Consider the following 8,139-nt stretch of genomic DNA (forward strand, 5'->3'; position numbering starts at 1 on the left):
GTATATTATTAAGAAGTGCTTTTTAAGAGAAGTAGAACTTTAAATTAAAAACTAATCATATTTCTTTAAATGGACGTTCTGACCTTAATAATTAAAATATTACAACAATGTATAAGGAACTATGTCTTTGACCTCTAATCTTTCGCTAGTTCTTCGAATATTTTAAACTGCATCACAAAAATATTATATATTATATAGAACATTCGGTAGCTGGTATATTTCTTAACTATTCCACGTAGGCCAAAGACTTGAAATACTTCAAAAAGTACTCTATCGATGCATCGTATTAAAAAGTTCGATACATACACACTCAGACTCAGACGGATCTGAATTACATCTAATGTGATTGGTGTTATATAGGGAGTTGTTCAATAAATGTATCAACAGTTCATTCAAAATTTATTCGCATGGCTTCCTAAAGTAAGTAGATGTTATGAAAGTACCAGCAGATATTTTTTTTTATCTTAAACGCATTGTTCGCTTCTTGACAATATTTCTATTAGAGAATTCACTAACAATCTATAACTAAAGAAATGACTTTTATTTCATTTTCAAAATTTGGAGGATTGGGTGACATAATTGCGTAATAGTTTAAATTGGGTTAGGTTGAGTGGGCGTTTGCTCTTTCAACTGCTAGCACTTCTACTCGGAGACATCTATTGCACATAGTGTTGCCTGCATAGTATCCTGAGGGCTGGGTGAGTAACACAAACAGTTGTTATCTCCTGGTTTTGTGTTTGTAAAGCAATTTACTCTTCCATATAAAGCTGAATAGATCCAACAATTTTACTTTTGTTATTTTCCTCAGACCGAGGACGAAATACTCTCCTAAACTATTTGGTGTGAACTGTACAACTATTACCTATTAATGTTATTCAGAATGAATTTGCATTGGATTAAACTTGAAAAGGGTGAGCAAATAGAAAAAAAAAAAAAAAATATGATTATATTAAAATAATAATATTTATAAATGATTATAATAATTTGCATTAAAACTATCTGTATTAGTGGTATTGAAATGGTGGGTCTTAAGTGTCTTAATTCGGTTATTTTTTCACAAAAATAAGTTTATCATTTAAAAAGGCTTAAGGCTGAATGGATACATCGCAATAATTATTTCTAATAGAAACTATTTCTATCTGTGTTTTTGTTCTATTTAAAGTAGCTTCTGCGGCTGTTGCTGATGTCCGTGTGGTTGTAAATTATTTTGATTGATGATGGGTACTTGAAAATTTATTGATTCCGCCATAAACTATGGTTGGCTAAGATTATATAGATACATGGCATCGTATCTCATTTTATCATAGTACAACATACCACATACCACATACCACACCATAACACATTGTTTCACATCATATTACAACCCAACATGTCAGTAGCATTGCATATCGACATGTATTAAGCCATAAAATCTGATTCAGATGCAAAAGGGAAAAAACAACATAAAATAAATTATAAACAGAATTTTTTAGAATTTCAATAGATTTAAAGGATTTCATTTGAAAAATTATATTAAAATAGAATTTGACAGGGTTTAATATGTAAATAAGTTGAAAAGCATCCGAAATGAGTTCCTAAAAGTATATAATATGAACGTAATTGGAAATATACAAAAAAATCAAAAAACAAAATGAATATAAAAATCTGATGAATAAAAATAATAATTTTTTCATTAAATTCTTATCATTTTAGATACCTCAAATGGCAATGCGTGGAGTACCGCTAAGGAACCAGTGGCCATTTTTTATTTGTTATACCTATATTTCTTCTAAAGCTGCTGCTTACATTTCGGTAAAAAAAAATTGATATGACCTTGTCTGAAGAATCTGTAAGTCTTACTTCTTAAAAGCTGTCGCATTTTTAAAATCATTGCAGTAATGAATTTAACTACAATTGGATCATGAAAGCTAATCATTTTTAAGTGTGATCAAATGCTTTGTCCAGACTTCGTCCTTCATTATCTTTTCTTCGTTGGTTTCTCAAATCATATCAATTTTGTTCTTCATTTGATCGAAAAGTTTGTATTCATCGCTTTAAATGATATGGATAATGTTCCGAAGTCCATTTAACTGATCCGTGATAAAAAACAGGCCAAAACCAAGGTTATGGATTTATAACGTTCGCATCGGCCGCTGAAGCGATCTATGCAATACTTAAGCTTAATGGCAAGATAATGCCCCATACTACTCCACCTGTTCCGTGCAAATTAAGGTTCACTAAACGGGCATACGAACCCTTAGAGACAGTGTTCAGCGTTTGGGTTGAAAATTTTGCTAGTGATGTGACTGAAAGCAAGCTTCATGTTTTCAAACTAAAATGTTCCTCACTATTATCATTTAGATCATTTATCATTCAGATTAGATTATTTATGGTGTCTTTGGACACCAAAAAAGATCAAATAGCTTGCTAGGCCCAACTAAATGTATGGATCCGAAATGGTGGATAATAGTTTAAAGTCTGCAGTGTTCGCAAAGACTTCCCATTAATGATTGGAATTTTCTACATTTTTAAGTATATAGTGTATATTAATACTAACGGACCTATTCTGTGCACTTGACAGATTTGTCAAATTCTTTAATAAAATTTTTGATTTTTATATAGCAGAAGGCTTTTTGGTGTTCTGGACACAACTTGACAAATTTCAAAACTCATGTACCTAATGCTTCTCGCCACACTATGCTATAAAGTGTTTTGCATAGAAAACTGTTCGTGATTGTTCGTAACTGTTCGTAAAAAATGCTTGTGAAGAGCATATATTTTGAGCTGCCAAAAGCATTTTTCATGCATTCAAATAACAATAAAAAATATGCTTGTAAAGAGCATATATTTTAGTTAAGAATATTTGTCATGCATGCAAATAATAAAAAATGCTTGAAAAGAGCATATTTTTATAGTTGTGAACAGCATTTGTAGTATAGACAACTAACAAGGAAAAAAGCTTACAGCAGTCAATTTTGATAAGTGTCAATATTTGACAGGTTTATAAAGTGCACAGAATAGGTCTGTAAGTAATTCAATCATTCATTTTACGTAATTAAAAACAGTGATTTATGGACTTTTTGTGATTTTAAATAATCACAAGACAAAAATAAATACTCTAAAAAAAATATATATGTATATATATACATGCAAAAGATGTTTTATAAAAGAAATTGTTATATATTTTATTCTTAAAATAAATAGGTTTTAGAAGTAATTTGTAATAGATTTATAAATTTCTATGTGGAAGGTTTGAAGTTTCCAGCCGTTACAATAATAGAAACAGAGAAAAGACGAATGTACTTTCGAATATTTCGATCAAATATTGTGAATAATTGAACATTTTGAAGCTGTTGAATGAAATTTGGATAGTATGTGTTAAATAGCAAGTCTTATCTATAATTTGTATTTTCTCATTTTGTGTTATTTTCGACTGATTTACTGCACTTTGAGTACCAGCATTATCGGACAACAATATGCTCGAAGTTTTGAATACCAAGGGAGAAATTCGATATATACGAATTTTATATATAAGTTTTTAGTGGACTGAGACCGTTCTATTTCTAAAATTTTTTTGAAACGATAAGTATGTATGTCGAATTCGATTGTATTCAACAAAAACTTGTCTGCTTTGCACAATGCCTATTAAATTTTTCATACGATCGCAATCAAAATCTTAAAACAATTAAACCATCCCATCTTCAACTTCTTACCTATGCAAACTGGTGTGACTCGCATAAATCATTTTAAATCAACACAACGTAGCTCCAGCCATCAGCCACCATCCACTAGCCAACAGTTGCCAGCTGCCATGATCAATCAAAATATTTGAGATGCAGGAGCCGAGCAGTAACAGGTGTGCTGCACGCTCCATGCCGCATCGCTGCATGCAATATGACGTCATTTCGGTTGTTTTAAAGCTATCAACTAGCCATGAAATTGAGAAGCAAAGTTACTTAATTATTGGTGTGAACACATGGCATACAAACAACTTTGCATAGTGTGAAAATTAAAAAGTAACAACAGAGACGGTAACTATCAGATACGTAGGTATGTGTGTGAGCCGAGCAAAGGGCTGAACAGATAAAGGTATAAATGTGGGTAAGTAATGTAACAAACTTACACTATACTGATATTTGTGACCAGGAAATCTGTCAACAGCAGAGAAGACAATAAAGAAGCCATGGAAAACAATGGCCAGGAAATTATGTATTCAACAAAATTTGAGTATCATGACTGCGATGCTATGTCTATCAGCCACAAATTGCGCCAGTCAGTCAGTCAGGCAGTCAACCAGTCCCGGTCACCTCTCGAACATCGGAGCTATGGTATTCGCTGCCATTACGTCTCCTTTCACTTTCCATTTATGATTATTACGTTGGCGAGGCATGTGCGCGACTTCTGAAACTTATCTTCACCGCCTTACAATGTTTTATTAACCCGTTTAGCAAACTCAGCGAGATAAACGCTAATGAAAAATTATAAAAAACATTCCTTTTGTCAATAAGCAACTAAAACTAAAAGTTAACTAAAACAATTTTGCATTTGAGTGCAGTTGAGTGCAGTTGAGTGCAGTTGGCTGCAGTTGCAGTTGCAGTCGCTGGCATGTAAATTGTTGCAATTCACCATTCAAATATTTTTTTCAATTTTTCGAATTTTTTTTTTAATTCCACTTTTTATTTACTGTTTAATGTTTTTTTTTTATTTTTCAAAACATTTATATTTTATCAGTAAATTATTTGTTGTTTCTAATTAAGTATTCCTATTACCAACATATGCAGTGTTTCGTATTTCCATTTGAGCAACATTCAATGGCTTTGTCTGAGGAGCGACTTTAGTGGCTTTAGCTCATTAATTTTGATTTCAATCAATTCAAGGCACGGTTTTCCGTGTGCAGTTTTGCAAAATGCAGCTTAAGGTTCGCTCGGCTTAATGCCGCTTAGTGGCGGAAGAGTGGGGAACTATAAATTAATTGAAGTCAATACGGGAAGATGAAGTGTTACGCGGTGAGTAGTACCGAAGAAAAGTATTAATTGGCATCAAAACTAAAAATGTTAATAGAAAATGCAAAAGTTAGTTTACTTACATTCAGGGATTATAGATACGCTATTGCATTTAATTGATGTGGAAAATTATCGTAATTTATCATTTACATAGTTTATCATCAGTTGTTTCCGCTGCTGCAATTGAAATAAATTGAGGCGTTCATAATCGACACCTGAAGCTAAGAACAGAAAATAATAGCGACGCTTTGTTTGTCACATCAAGTGTGTACGGTATGGATGGGTCGACTATACTTTTGAATCTGTTAAGGACTTCATTACCTTGGCATCGCCGTAACGAACACCAATGATGTCAGCCTGGAGATCAGACGAAAAATTACCATAGCTAATAGATGATACTATGAGCTCAGTAGGCAATTAGGATATAGAGCCCTCTTTCATCTTGCCTGTGCTTCTGTATGACGCAGAAGCATGGACGTTATCACAGAATGATGAAGCAGTGCTGGGAGTGTTCTTAAGGAAAGTTCTTCGTACGATCTTTGGTCCTCTACGAATTGGCAACGATTACCGCATACGAATGAATTACCGCTTTATCCCGACATTGATATAATTCAGCTAAGTTCCATCCAGCGGTGTTTGAAACAGTAGTTGGCGGAAGATGACGTAGATGTAGACCGTGTATCCGGTGGAGTGATCAAGTTGAAAGAGCACTAACTGGAGTTTATGTATGAAACACAGGCGCCTGAGGAGACGTGCTACGTCAGGCCGAAACTCGGTAACGGGTTATTATGGCCAAATAAGGAAGTAAGTAAGTGGATGGGTCGATCGTAAAATATGCACGTAAAAACATTTCCAATTCCGTCTTCGACGCGTATTCAAAATACGGTTTGTATTCGTGATGCAGCTTTTAATGCAATATTTCGATACATTGATCTCTTTTCTGATGTACCTATACACTTTTGTCATCTGCAGTTTCTACAATTGGTGCCTGTAATTGCAGTACTTCTGTAGCCTGTATTTTGCAATAGTTCCTTTAAAAAAGTTGCTTGAAGTAGCCATTACATCAACAAGTAATAGGTCAGTCATTCATTTCTCACTTCAAAATCATTGGCACACAGAACTGGACTTTAAGATACAGTAGTGTGTAGTTATAATCTAATTTATCCTTCATATATACATATTATATATCATTGTTATTTCTTCTTTTGTCTTTGTGTTAAAATTTTTCCTTTCCCAGTTTCGCCATTTAGCACACCATTAGCAATAATCGTTCGGTTTTTGTGTAATTATTTTTCGCACAATTCACAACGCATCGTGTATTTGTGAACGCTAATTGAGCTTCCTGCAATATTTATTCATTCAAATATTAAATATTTTTTTACTATTATTAGTGTTCCTATTTAATTAAATGTCCTTTGTTAATGACACTCACTGTGACGGCGCGAAACGGTGACGTTTGTTGGATGCGAAGCGCAAGCGAACTTTTCGCATGCGGAATGCATGCGTGAAATTTAATTTTGCTGTGCGGTTTTGTTTGCGGTTATTTTGGTTGATGTTTTTGTTGTTTGTTGTTTGATGTTTGTTGTTGGCATTTGCAAAAATGCTTGTTTGCATTAAACCCCAATGGAAATGTGTACTCGAAATAATTCAACCACATAAGCAGTTCACATATTTAATCAATTCAACAAGGACAACGCAAATGTTCAACGAATTTGTTGCTGCGGTACTTGTCGATTTCTCCCAACTCAGTCAGGTTGAATGTAGAGCCCGACTAAGTGGCAGTTTGCGTTGCAGTTTCAAAGTGATAATCTTCAGTGTGGAATATAGTTTTCAAAATGTTGAGTACTCAACAGAAGCAATTGATTATATTTAAACTAAACCGGTGAGTGCTTTCAAGTGGAAAACTGTAACTACTGCAGCTGTAGACTGAAATTAAAAGCTTTTCATTTTGTAAAACATTTCCCAGGAGAGCAATAACTCAATGATCCTTTTGTTGTGGCAAGCGACTATGGAACTATCCTGTTAATACTTACTTTACTCACTCCCGCTTTAATGCTATTCGCACTTGTGTGTGTGTGTGCAGGCGAGCCACAGACCGGAAACAAGCAACGGGTAGCGATGGGCCATCGCTGATAACAAATTCATTACACAAAATCGCCAAAGCGTTACTTTAGGAGGCCGCAGGGAAATCAGCGGTATGAGCTGCAAATGAGAGCACTAAACAAAATTCCAAAGCTTCCGAGAAGACATGATATTAACGAAATGTGCTTAGGAATTCGTGCTGTAACAGATTTCTTGCTCGACCAGGAAGGAAACTTTTTCGCAACATGAATCGCAATTTTACTAGTAGCAACAACAACAACAACAGCAGCAACGGTAGCAGCAACAGCAAAAGTGGTAGTAACAGCAATAACAACAAAAACGCATTCACAACAAAATTTGCTGAAAGTGAAACTGCAATTTCGAAACAAAATTACGAAAAAATCTAATAGCAACGACCAGCGCTTGCTTCGCTGCTCTTAGAAGAACAACAAACACATTTCAAAGAAGAAACGCTAATAAAAAAGCACAATCTATACGAAATTCAATTTGCTGAGTTGGTTAGTTTCCAGTTTTTTTTAATTTTGCAATTTGTTGTTTTTGTAATAACTTTGTTTGCTTGCTTTACTGCGTACGAAGATGCGCTGCTTACGCTCTTAATGACGTCATTTCGACTCTCGCTGCTATGTTAACTAATGGAATAAAACACAATCAAACACAATCAAACACACTGCGCTTAACAGCTGTTTGGGTTGTTTTTGTTGACATTCCTTTTGGTTTTTTTCTATTTATTGTTGTCTATGTGCATCGTAACCGGCAACATAGGCAACTCATCAAATAGACGTCACTGCTTTATTATGGCTCGAATACAAAACATACTAAGTACGAAGTTAATAATAATATAAACAATTCCGAAAAGGTGATGGTTGAGGATGGGGCAAGTTATAAAACATAATACTTTCTCAACACCAAAGCTATGTTGTATTTGTTGTGTTTATTTAATAAGATCAACAATTTAATAAGATCATAAATTTATATTTAAAAACCTATAAGAAAGTTAGTCCTTGGCCTTGTCATAGCTTCAATGCCTCTTATACGGACAGTTTTGTAAAAA

Source organism: Teleopsis dalmanni, chromosome X, assembly GCF_002237135.1.
Source record: "Teleopsis dalmanni isolate 2A chromosome X, ASM223713v2, whole genome shotgun sequence".
Classification (NCBI taxonomy): Eukaryota; Metazoa; Arthropoda; class Insecta; order Diptera; family Diopsidae; genus Teleopsis; species Teleopsis dalmanni.